Source organism: Rhamphochromis longiceps, linkage group LG23 (assembly GCF_057381845.1).
Source record: "Rhamphochromis longiceps isolate RC_006_pf linkage group LG23, R_longiceps_female_GT1.1, whole genome shotgun sequence".
Taxonomy (NCBI): domain Eukaryota; kingdom Metazoa; phylum Chordata; class Actinopteri; order Cichliformes; family Cichlidae; genus Rhamphochromis; species Rhamphochromis longiceps.
The window spans coordinates 15,152,944-15,166,912 of NC_140578.1; positions in this window are offsets into that span (position 1 = coordinate 15,152,944).

A 13,969-nucleotide genomic window follows, 5' to 3' on the forward strand; every position below is an offset into this window, starting at 1 on the left:
ACAAGTGCAAGTGGAACAGATAAGCAGGATAGATAGACAAGCCAACTGACAGTTCAAGGACTTCAAATGCTGGAAACTGGTTCTCGATTCCCATCCCTATATCTGATAGATTTAAGTTTTTTAACAGGGTTCCGCAGGGTTTTGTGCTGGGATAAATATTATTATTTTTTATACATGCTAAGTTCATAATGTTAGAAAAGCATATCCAAATGAAACCCTGAACCCTCCCTTAGCCATGCTGCAATAGACTTAGGCTATTGAGAGAGCTTCCCATGATGCTCCGAGTGTTTGTGCTTCACTCACCTCTTGTCACTGTCTGTGTCTTTACTCTCCTTTTAATCTTTAGTTAATCATTTTCTTCCACAGTGTGAATTTTGTCCTGCCTCTCTCTGCTTGCTTCTCTTTTTCCTCATCCTCAGTTGGTCATGGCAGATGGCCGCCCCCCATTAAGCCTGGTTTTACCAGAAGTTTCTTCCTGTTTAAACAGAGTTTCTCTTTCCCACTGTTACCTAGTGCTCACAGGGGGCTGTCTGATTCTTCATTTTCATATTGGAGGGTCTATACTTTACAATATAAAGTGAGGCAACTGTTGTAAAATTGGCACTATATATATAAAATCGAACTGATTTTAAGTAAACATTGTTAGAATTGTGGATGCTCATACTAAACAGGGTCAGAGTTTCAAATAATGATGTCAACATCAGACGTCACTACCCATGAGTCACTCAAAACCTCAGGTTTCAGAATGTGTTAAACACGCAGAATAAGACGTCCTTTATACTGTTGGCTCTGTATGATGTCAGTGAGAATAAATCTTCTTAACATCGAAATGTGTGTAACGGATTTTTCTATATTGTCTTAAATTGGAAGAGAAGGGAGCAAAACCAGCTTGTTTCAAATGGTGGATGAACTGCAGTTACCCCCAACACAACCCCACTGATGTCACAGACCGCAATCAGCAGTTAATCGGTAACCCTTTTCACACATTTTTATCAGACTGCAAACTGCATTTGTATATTTCTCGAGTTTACCACTGCAACCATTTTGCAATACATAAAAAGGCGCTAAAACACCTAATAGTGAAATTAATGATTTTGGTACATACATTCTGCCCTTAGATAGGAAATGTAAACAAAAGCAGAAGCTTTTGATGTTAAAAAAATGTCCATGTTTTCCTTGAAATTTTGCTTATATTTTTTCAACCATTTTTTGACCTTTGATTTTTTTTTTAATTTCTATTAAAATAAGTTAGAAAGAAAACAATAATCAAGTATTTTTCACCTGTGTTTTCCACCAGCCAGCACAGTAGTACTGGAATTGTACAGTTATGCCCCCTGGTGGGTCATAGAGGCACTGTAGGAGGGCTGTGACCATGGTTAAATAGCATTATAATTCATGAAGTGAAAGTAAAATGAAAGTAAAGTGTGTGTTGATGCTATGAGTGGGATCTGTATTTCTGGGTTTTTAAGCTCATAAAAATGAACATACCAGAAAAACTTTCAGAAGCACTGGTGTGACACCTTCGATTCAGTTTGAAGCTTAAAGGTTTAAGGTCTTACCTAACTGTAAGACATTTTCATTAAAAGGAGGGCAGCGAAAGAACAGGTTAGCCCACTTGCCAACAATCCTCTTTGTTAAAGTCTAATTATCTCTCTGAACATTTCTGAAAGCACCACCTGTGCATTAGCCACAAGCATTATGAACTCCGTGGTATTCTTTTCACTCAACTGCTATAGTAGTCTGACTGTGTTGCATCATGAACCCACTAAATGATTGAGCAAACACTGGTGAAACACCAGTAGGCCTGATGAATGGTTTGGAATTGTTTGTGTGAACTGCTGATGCTAAGTTTACTGTATGCGCAGAAAAACATATTGTCTGCCAGAGCCGTGACAAATGTTCTTGTTATGACAGCTTTAAAACATTTACTCAAACCAAAAAATTGTAAAACAGGCACCACGACAATGAGTGTGGTGATCACAGCCCAGTTTTTTTTAAACCAACTCCTACAAACAGTTGTAGTGTCATAAGTTGAGGTTTGAGATAATCTTATTTAAGTCATCCTCAGCAAAGCAGTTCCTAGTTCAACATAATGAGGAAGTTGATCCATATTTGGATTCAGGAATTTTGGAAGGACTCATTGGCATAGTAAGATTACACATTTGCATTATAGTTTCACAAATACACATCAAACTGCGGCGGGCGTGGTTCATGGCGCGGCTACAGGGAGGCTGACACACCACACCACCACTGCCAATAAGAGCGAACTGTCCTGAAGGATGATGTTGTTGTTGGCGGTGATGTGTGATTGGCTGGCGGCTGGAAAGCTGCAGCTGTGTGTGTGAACAGCAACCGTAAGGAATAAAGTCAATAAAGTATGCTGAAAAGCATTGAATTGTGGACTGGTCTGCCGTGTGATGTTTACAGAAACTAAAAGAGAAAAAGTGATAGACATCTTATTGGTGTTTTCATGAAAATATCACAAGCTAATCCAGATCCATCCATCCATTTTTTTCCACTTATCGAGGGCCACTGATCTGTCGATCTAATTCTCCCCTCTAACCTCACTTGTGAACAAGACCCTGAGATACTTAAACTCCTCCACTGGAGGCTGCAACTCGTTCCAGACCCACAGTGGGCACGCCACTCTTTTCTGACTAAGGACCATAGCCTCAGACTTGGAGGTGCTGATTCTCATTCCTGCCACTTCAGACTCAGCTGCTAATGCCTTAAGTGTGGCCTGGAGGCCACCACCCGATGAAGCCAATAGAACCACATCACCTGCAAAAAGCAGAGACGAGATTCTGAGACCACCCATGTAAAAGCCTTTTTCCACATGGCTACACCTAGAAATTCTGTCCATAAAAATTATTAACAGAATCTGTAACAAAGGACAGCCCTGGTGGAGTCAAACACCCAGTGGAAACGAGTTTGACTTATTGCCAGAAATGCAGACCAAGGTCTTGCAAAAGTTGCATAATGACTAAATGGCTTGTAGCCATGGGCCAGACACCTCAGAGTCCTGAAGCACCTGTCACAGACTACTCAGAGGGACACGGTCAAATGGCTTCTCCAAGTCCATAAAACACATGTAGAGTGGTTGGGCAAATTCCCATGCACTCTAAAATATCCTCGAGAGGGTAAAAGGAGGTAGAGCACTGCTTTCCCCCCTGAGTCGCCTGACAGTTTGCCAGAATTTCTTTGAGGCAGTCTGAAAACCTTTTTCCAGAGCCTCACTGAACTCCCAAACCTTTCACATCTCAGTTTTTGCTTCAGCTACTGCCTGGGTTGCATTCTGCTTGGCCTCTCAGTACATATCAGCTGTCTCCAAAGTCCCACATGCTAACCAAATCAAACAGAACTCATTTTCCAGCCTGATGACTCCCTTCACCTCCAGTGTCCACCATCTGGTTAGCAAGTTACCACCACAACAGGACCCAACCACCCTGTGGCCACAGCTGAGTGCAGCAGCCTTTGCAATGGATGTGGTGAACATGGTCCATTCGGACTCAAAGTCCCCAGTCTCCATCAGAATACTGTTGAAGCTCTGCCTGAGGTGGGAGTTCGAGATCTCGCAGACGGGAGCCTCTGTCAGGCAGTACACCCTCTGATGATACTGTGGCGGTAGACTACTGTTCCCATAAGGCTGTGTGTGGGGGAATTTCCGGGTTACGAAGTAAAGTTGGTAAACATCACCCGAACGTGCTGCATCCGGTGTCATCATTTACACGTGGTGTCAGTGCGAACAGTGGTCTCCACAGTATTTTCGAGTACAGTACGGTGCAGTTAACTTGCAAGAGAAGTTTTCGCATCGGTGACCCAAACAAGACCGGCATGCAGGTGAAGCGTGGCCGAGGCTGTTACCAGCGCTAGCAACAAGGCGCGTGTGCACGTGTGCGCGCCTGGTCGAGCACGAGCCTCACATGTCGGCGCACCGGAAAGCTTGGATTCTGAACACGAAGAAGCCAGGGATCCACACGTCACGATGGCGACCACGGTACAAATAACACCCCCAGAAACATTTGACTTTTCTCATCCTGCCGAATGGCCAAAGTGGATCAGAAGGTTCGAAATATTTCGCATTGCAACCGCTCTTGATAACAAATCAGACGAGTATCAAGTTAACTCACTCCTGTACGCTATGGGAGATGCATTTGACAAACATTACGTAGGAAAACATTTCTGAAAGAGCACAGTTTAACTCCAGACGGCAACAGGATGGTGAAAGTACAGAGTCGTTCATCGCTGCTGTGCACAAACTTGCAGAAAATTGTGCATTGCCACAATACAGACAAATACAAAACGTGGGAAAACGCAGACGTGGCAGAAGAAAGAACAAAAGCCAATCAAGCAAAGGGAAAAGGAATGTGGCCACTGTGGTTGCAAGAACAAACACTCATGGAAAGAATGTCCAGCCAAAGAGGTAGAGTGTCGAAAATGTCAGAAAAAAGGACACTTTGCTTGAGGGTCGCAGATGCCAACAGACTTAATAAACTGATCCGTAAGGCCAGCAATGTTGTGGGGATGGAGCTGGACTCCCTCAAGGTGGTGTCGGAGAGGCGGATGCTGTCCAAGATAAAGACAATGTTGGATAACACCTCCCACCCACTCCATGACATGTTGGTCAGTCACAGGAGCTCGTTCAGTGAGAGACTGAGATTACCGAAAAGCACCACTGAACGACACAGGAAATCATTCCTGCCTGTGGCCATCTCCCTGTACAACGCATCCACTTAACACACTGTTTGCTGCTACAACTACACATGTTTCTTTTCCAAATATTTATTTATAAGTGACTTATGTATGTATATATGTATATATTGTACTATTCTTAGTTAGCGTATTGTCTGTCTTGTCTTAATGTTGGTTTAAAATGGAGCACTGTAACAAAAAATAATTTCCCCCAGGGATCAATAAAGTATTCTGATTCTGATTCTGATTCTGATTTGCTGCGGTCTGTCGCAGTAGTGAAGCTGCAGCACTATGCGAAGTGACAGAAAATCAGAAAGATACAGACAGCAAGGATTGTGTGTTCTTGGGAGAAGTAGAGACTGAGAGGTCACAGCCCGGGGTGCAAAAGGTCAAGTTAAATGGGGAAAATGTATATTTTAAACTCGACACAGGGGCGGATGTTACGTCTATTCCAGAGGGTTTGTACAGTCCAGACAGGGATGGTATGCTGCAGAGACCCAGAAAGAAGTTACTAGGGCCAGGCAGCTGCCCACTCAATGTTAAAGGCTGCTTTGAGGCGCAGCTAGCAGTGAAAGGGTGCATTGTTTCTCAAGACGTCTACCTTGTGTCAGGTCTAGTACAGCCACTACTAAGCAGGCCAGCATGTGAGGCTCTGGGTCTTGTGTATAGAGTAAGCACAGTAATGGAATCGGTGACAGATTTCAGGGCAGCATACCCAGACGTTTTCAAAGGTTTAGGCGTGCTGAAGGAGCCTTACCACATTGAGGTAGAGCAAGGAGCTGTACCAATAGCCCTATCTGCCCCAAGACGTGTTCCTCTTCCCCTCAGAGATGCAGTGACAAATGAGCTGCACAGAATGGAAGAAATGGGAGTTATCTCCAAAGTCACTGAGCCTACAGACTGGTGTTCAGGCATGGTAGTGATCCCTAGACCAGCAGGAAAGCCCCCCAGTATATGTGTGGACCTCACACCCCTGAACACAGTAGTCAAAAGAGAAAGGCACATCCTCCCAGCAGTAGGTCAAACACTAGCGATGATGAAAGATGATAAAGTGTTCACAAAGCTCGACGCCCGGTCTGGATTCTGTCAAATTCCGCTCACGCCAGAGTCGAGGCCACTCACTGCTAGTCTGACAACTCCTGGCGACCAGTCACATACATCTCAAGAGGTCTCACAGACACAGAGAAACGCTACGTGCAGATAGAAAAGGAGGCGCTCGCTGTAATGTGGGCGTGTCAACGACTGTCATCTTACCTCATGGGCCTACAGTTCACTCTAATCACAGATCACAAACCCCTGGTCCGTATTCTGAGCACAAGAGGCCTGGACGACCTGCCTCCACGCATCCTGAGATCCCGCCTCAGGCTGCTGCGCTTTACTTTCACCATTGTCCATGTTCCAAGGAAGAACCCCACTGATGCCCTCTCATGAGCACCGCTGGTGGGCCCTCCTTCTGCTGGGTATCTTCAGCTGGAAAAAAAGGTGGAGGTTTTCGTGGTCTGTGTAGTTTCCCATCTCCCAGCCACAGATAAAATGCTGGAGGAGATTAAGTTGGTGCAGGAAATGGATGACCTGTGTAGAAAGGTTGTGTATCAATGTGGGACAGGCTGGCCAGAAAAAGGTAAACTAGATCCAGAGTTAAAGGGGTACTGGCAATACAGAATGGACTTCAATGTTGTTCATGGTCTTCTTATGGAAGGGGAGAGACTTGTGATACCACCTCAAATGAGAGCAGAGGTTTTGTCACGTTTGCATGACGGCCATCAGGGTGTTTCCAAATGCAGGGCCAGAGCAAAAGAGTCGGTGTGGTGGCCGGGCATCTCAACCCAAATACCTCAGATGGTAGACAGGTGCGAAACATGTCAAAAACACAGGTTACGGTGCCGTGAACCAATGTTCCCTCTAATTTTTCATGTGTCTGAGCGAACACTGAAACTCCCTGAGCGGTCCCTTGGACCACTGTGAGCAACAGCAGACGTATGCACTGTGGTCAATCCATCCAAGTTACATGGTTTATTAAAATAATCAAATTACAGCATTTACATTTATGTTAAACTACTTTTAATTAACTTAAGCCCACTTACAATGAAAATTTAAAAGAAATCTTGTTGATGACCTGTGTAGTATGTTAACACTATTGGAAGTAAAAATAACTTGAACTCCAATTTTGAAAACACAACTTTCTATTTTTTTTTTTTAAATAAAGCTCTGACTTGTATTATGAGTCTGTTGTCTGGTAGAGAGTCCTGTAACTCTGTCTGCAAAATACAGTATATAATGACCAATGTTGGGCAATTGATTATTTAGTTAGCGTTTTCCTTATAGAACGCTGTTTTTACTGTTTCTTCCAGTAAATATAAACAACAATAGTATTCAGGAAGAAAACCAAACATTGCATTGTTCACAGATGAAATGAGCAGCCCCAGCTACCCCCAAGCCAATGGGGAGGCAGAACGCGCTGTTCGTACCATTAAAGACTTGTGGAAAAAGGACTGTGACTACAACAGAGCACTGTTAGCGTACAGGGCCACCCCACTGGAACTTGGGCTCTCGCCGGCGCAGTTGCTTATGGGGAGACACCTGCTTACCTCACTGCCACAAGCTGTGGCAAAGCTGGTGCCAAAGTGTCCTGACCTACAGGCTTTTCGCAATAAAGATGAGGAGGGGAGGCGTGAGCAGGAAACACACTGCAACTGCAGACATAGAGTCAGACCACTTCCGGAACTATCGTCAGGACAGAAAGTGTGGATTACCACTGAAGGAACTACTGGAGCAGTAGTTGGACCTGCCAATGCTCTCAGATCTTATGTGGTAGAGACAGACAGGGGTTTTCTGAGGAGAAATAGGAGCCACCTCAGACCAACAGGGACTATTACCAGATCTGGTCGAGTGGTGAGACCTCCTGAAAGACTGGATGTGTAATTCTCTGAAGTTATCCATTCATGCCCTATTCAAAGCTGGGTTAAGCTGTAAGGGATGTTTACAATAATGTGTTTCGTTTAAATGTAAGTGAACAAATGAGGGATGTGCATAATTTTCACATTTGGTTATGCTCCGCATTTCTGTTCTTGTGAGCTGTTTGAGTCGTTATGAAGTGTGTCTTTAGCTAAAAGGAGGAGGTGTAGCAGTAGACTACTGTTCCCATAAGGCTTTGTGTGGGGGAACTTCCGGGTTACGAAGTAAAGTTGGTAAACATCACCCGAACGCGCTGCGTCCAGTGTCATACGATTACAAAATTGGTCATCGACATGCAGCATAGGGTGTCCTGGTGCCATATGCACTTATAGACACCCTTGTGTTCAAACATGGTGTGATTTGCACAGAAGTCAAATAACAGAATACCACTCGGGTTCAGATCAGGCAGGTCGTTTCTCCCAATCATGCATCTCCAGGTCTCACTGTTGTTGTCCACATGAGCATAGATCTCTCCCAGTAGGACAACCCAGGTGGAGCACCCTCGAGCACCCCACCCAGAAACTCCAAGAAGGCAGGATACTCTGAACTGTTGTTCAGCACATACGTGCAGACAAAATTCAGGACCTGTTTTCTGACTTGAAGGCACAGGGAACAAACCCTCTCATCCACCTGGAAAAACTCCAATGTACAGGCAGCAAGCCAGCCCACCCTAGCCCATTGCCTCTCACCAAGGGCAACTCCAGACTAGGAGTCCAGCCCTCTCCAGGAGACTGGTTCCAGAGCCCAAACCATACTTGAATGAGCCTGACTAGAGTTCTGCATCATAAATGAGTAGTCTGAATGTCATGCACATGGAAATCAGGTAAATTTGGTATAGTAACTGGGAAGTGCCAGTTCTGCAATTGAATTTGATTAAATTGTTGCTGCACTGGAGCAGGGATGTCCCATTGCACACTGAAGACATATGTGTGGATCCTTGCCTGGTATCCAACATCAAAATTTCTAGGGTTTGACACCAGTTTGCAATTTCCATTTCATTGAACTACATTTTGTTGAACTTTTCATCACTTTTAATCACATCCTAGCACTGATTTAGTTACTTATCAGTAAACACAAATGATAATTAATTATAATCAAGACATTGCAGAACGTGGTAAACAATAGATGCAGCAAAAATATTCTGACATTCCTGTCTTTTGTCACATATCGTATGTTCTTTTGGTTTGGGTGCTCTGATTTAGAATATTTAATTCTCAGATGACCAGAGGTATACATTTAAGAGTGTAATTTTGTATATCTGTGTGTCAGCCCCTGATGGACTGGAAACCTACCCAAGGCACCACACCCTGCACAAACGCTGCAACCTCAGGTGGGATGGATGGTTGAGAAAATGAAATGAAATGAAACAAGTGGGCTACTTGTTGTTCCAGTAGCCCACTATATATAAAAAGTTCCCTCTCGCTGTTCTTAGCTTAGCTGTTCCTAGGATTGCGCGCTTCTGGACAGAGATCTCTGAGGTATTTCCTGGGATCTGCTGGAGCCACTCACCTAGCTTAGGAGTCCCTGCACTTAGTGCTCTGATTACCACTGGGACCACTGTTACCTTCACCCTCCACATCTTCTTGAGCCCTTCTCTGAGCCCTTGGCACTTCTCAGGCTTCTCATGTTCCTTTTTCCTGATGTTGCTGTCATTTGGTATTGCTAAATCTATCACTATGGCCATCTTCCTCTGCTTGTCCACCACTACTATGTCTGGTTGGCATAGTATACAGATGTTTCTGTACACTATGCCAGACACTTTGTTATGGCGTTCCATGTATGCCCTGCCTGCTAGCATCTTGCACCCTGCTGTTATGTGCTGGATTGTTTCAGGGGCATCTTTACACAGCCTGCACCTTCGGTCTTGCCCGGTGTTGTAGACCCCAGCCTCTATGGATTTTGTACTTAGAGCGTGTTCCTGTGGTGCCATGATTAGTGCCTTTGTGTTGTCTTTCAGTCCAGCTTTGGATGTCAGCCACTTCCTCTATCTGCTGGTGGTATATACCGTGCAGGGGCCTGTCCTTCTATGATGTTTCCTCCTATTTCTTGGGTTTCTGCTGCCTGAGGTATTCACTGAGCACGCTGTCAGTTGGGGCCATCTTCCTGATGTACTCGTGGATGCTTGTTGTCTCATCCTGTACCATGGTGCTGACACTCACCAGTCCCCTGCCTCCTTCTTTCTTTTGGTCGTATACAGTTCTAGGCATTCCAGGACCCATGTGTGAGACACTGAGTCTTAGGGTTTCTTGTACTCAGTCCAGGCAGTACACAGGTTGATTAGTCTGGTAGCTGGTGTTCTCCCCCTCTTTTTGTTGCTCCTGCCAATTCCATTCTGGGCCCCGCTCATGTATTGAGCCATGTGAATAGTCATCGTAGCCGCTATAATGCCTGATAGGCGCTTCCATGTGGTACTGAGGCAGATTATTGGTAGTTGGATGGGAGCGGTCCCTTCTGGGGATCTTTGGGGAACAGGATTGTCTGGTCTTCAGCTAGCCCTTCTGGCTGTGTCTCGTCCATTAGCTGGTTCATCTATGCTGCCAAATACTCATCGAATGTAGTTAGCTTCTTTAGACAGGAGGTGTGACTCATGTCAGGGCCTGGTGCTGTCCAAACCTTCATGCTTGAGATGTCTGCCACTGTGATGGTTACTGGAACCTGTTCAGAGAGGTTCCCATCTGCTCTTAACTCCACTAGTTTGCCACATTGTTCCTCTGCTACTGAGAGTAAGGCAAGGCAAGGCAAGGCAAGTTTATTTGTATAGCACAATTCAACAACAAGGTGATTCAAAGTGCTTTACAGAGACATTAGAAACAAAAACAAATAAAAAGCATGATTTAAAATTGATTAAAACAAGCAAACAAACAAACTAATTAACAAACAAACAAAACAGTATATAAAATCAAAACAGATAAAATCAGAACAATAGATAAAATCACCTTGGATGGTTCAGTGGAAAACAGCTGATTTATTCTCCTGGCTTCTAACTCTTTGGTATACCTCTTCAAGTGGCTTGGCAAGGTTGTGAGCCTTAGCTTGGTCTCAGGTATGGGCAACTTGCTATCTGTATGTCTTTGGACTGTGCAAGGAGTACATCACCTAGAGTAAACCCACACAGTAATTTGAACCTATTGCTGTGACGCTATAGTAATGACCACCAAGCCACCACGCTGGCCTTCTCTGTACCAGTTTTATTCTGAGGTAACAGCAGGTAGACTGATTAATGCTTAAGTGTATATAAATAGGCTTCTGGCATTGTTTTAACCATTTTAACCAAAGGAAGGGTTCAGATACCATAACGTCTTTAAAAATTAATTATTATTATTTATTTTTTATTAATTAAGCTATTAAAAAAATCTTCACTTGTCTTGTTTTTATTCAACCCTCCTTGTTATTGGGAATGTAGAAATTCTGTTAAAAATCTGCATTCCATAAAAATTTAGTCATATGTATAAAATTCAACTTACACAGTTCACTCACGAGAGCTTCCTATGATTAGTACATTTTATATAAAATGAAATGAGTACCCCTTCAGGGACTTGAGAAGTCTGTGCATTCAGCCTGGCTCAGTTTTAAAGCTGCTGATTTGATAAATTCCATCTATTTTACAAATGTATGCAAGTTCCCCTTTAACTATGTTTCAGTGCTGTCTTTTCGTAGCTAAGAATATGTTCATGAACACACTGAGGAGCACAAATTCAGTTTGTACAGTCCTGACCCTCACCTCCTGTTCAACTGCACACTTTAGGTGAACTCATACACCGAAGACTGAATACCTTGTCCTTTGCAGCATTATGCAGTATTCCAGCTGGGTTATTGTTCTCCTTCTCTGTATCCCGTATGAATCCCATATACATCTAAAGTAAACCTTGGTAAAAAAAAAGGGAAGGGTGTTGTGATGGGCCTCATGGAGATTTTGCTTAATCCAGAAATATTGCTTTGCAAAGTTCATCTAAATATAATAAATAGAAAACTTGCTGCCTTGCTTTATTGGTCTTTCAAATAAGTCAGAAGTAGGAGTTCAGTGACTGCACTAAAAGCTGAGGCTTTGTTATAGAAAAATATATTGCTTTAAAGAGCTATTCTGGGAAAACACACACTGGCTTTTTCCCAAGAATCAGATAAAAAGAGTGACTACCTACAACTATAGCAAAGAGTAAACAGCTGCTGTGGTTAAGTACAATGGTTCATCCATTACCTGTTTCCTTTGCCTTCAGGCTGCATTCAAAACTAATCTAACTGGATGTTTAGGAGTGTCAAGTTAACATGTTATAAAAGACTGTTTAAAACACTGAAATGCTGGTATTGTATCAATATTGCATATACGGTATAAAAACATTGTAAGAATTTATATTATTTATCTTTTTGCCTGGTTCTGTACAGCCATGGTGAAAGATTCTCTGGACCAGTCTACTACTGGGCTAACACTGAGAGACAGATATTCATGCTCACATGCACACCTACGCCCAATTTAAAATCACCAGTTAACTTAACATGCATGTGTTTGGAGTGTGGGAGGAAGCTCAAGTGCTAGAGGGAACTCACACAGACAGGCCACAACAGGCTAGAGAATTCAACCCTAGTAGAAACTTTCCGACTTGTAAACAGAAACACTACAGACTTGTATTTTATTTATTTATGTATTTTTTTACTTTGGTTTAAAACAATTAGTTTAACAATATCTAAAAAAAATCAGCTCTATCTACCTGTAGATTAAAGTTAGTGATAAACACTCAGGTATACTAATCAGTTCTACTAATACCACGGACCTCTCTTTGATGGCTGTGAAGGATTTTCTATATGAATGAGTGCTGAACAATTCTGAGACAAACCTACAGTCAGTTTTTACTCACTGATTCATGTAGCCACATGCATACCAGGGAGAAGCTCTGCTATGTAACTGTGTATGCTTCAGTGCATTATTTCAGTAAAATGCTGCTGGGAACTAGTTAACAATTATAGAACATGAAATGCAAGGATGTTTTAGCCCCACTCAAGTTAAAACAAGTAGGATGCAATCGGCAGCCTTTGTGCTCAGTCACTATGAAAGGATTGTGTATGCTTTTACTTGTGGAGGCATGGCGGTATGTCCCAGACACCGACTGTGTGTGTTTTGTGTACACTGTTAAATGGGGCAGAATGTGCTGATGCAGCTCTGGCAGTGGGAGTGATGGAGCCAGCCCTAACCTGAGGGGACTGGCGGAGCTCAGAGGAGAGATTTGTGCCTTTGCTTTCTGTCAAGCTGCCACATGGGAGTCCGAGTGGTCGCTAACTTAAGCTGCTGACAGACAAGTGACACACGATCACACCCCAAACTCAAATGCATCCCCAACCAACTATGTGATTGCTACATCAACTCAGTTTTTTCAATCACTGGTCATACAATCCATTTGCTTCCAGAAGAAGGACAGCTGTTCTTGCCATTACAGGTCCAAGTAGGATTTCGGAAGGAGATGATTCAGCATCCTGTTTTTGATCCTTTTGAGACGTTATTGTATTTATTGTATTGTATTATATTTTTCTGGACCACTTTGTTGGAATTTGAAACGTTTTTGTAATATGAGATAAGGATTTAATTGTCACTCTAAGTATTTCTTCAGTATGACTTTATGAATTTCTCAATGAAAAAGAAAATGTTGGCTTAAATAAAAGTTAAAAGTTTTTCCACACCTAATGCACACACTTTATGGATAAATGCATGGATTTCATCAAAGGTGGCTCCAGTCAAACCACCCTCTTCCATAAAACTAAATGTCACTCATTCAAGTGTTGCATTAAAAGTAAATAAATCCCCCCCCCACCAGTAAAATGAGAGACTTTGTTTGAGTTATTTTTGTTGTGTTGTACAACCAGTATTGCTGGTACATGAACATTCAGACACGAATCTGTTAGGTGTGGCTGTGTGCAGGCAGGAATAGGACCCAAGGTGCAGACTCCGGAGACAGATGTGAACTCAAAACAACTTTAATGTTAAACTCAAATATAACATAACTGGAAAAATCAAAATAAACTTACACCAGGAGGAATGACAGAACACACAGCTAGGAAAACGGTAGATCGCGACACGGACACAGAGAAACACAGGGCTTAAATACACAGAGGGAGCAATCAGGGAATGAGTAACAGGAGGGAAACACAGCTGGGACAAATCAGAACTGACGAGACCAAAGAAGCGTAAACTGAACACACTGAGAAAAGACAGAGACCTTCAAAGTTAAACAGGAAACACATAACACAGACTGAACAAAGACACAGCCTCACATGTAGGCACTACAGAGGGAACAGAGACGTGGGACCAGGGCAGACACAAACACTGAGTGGACAC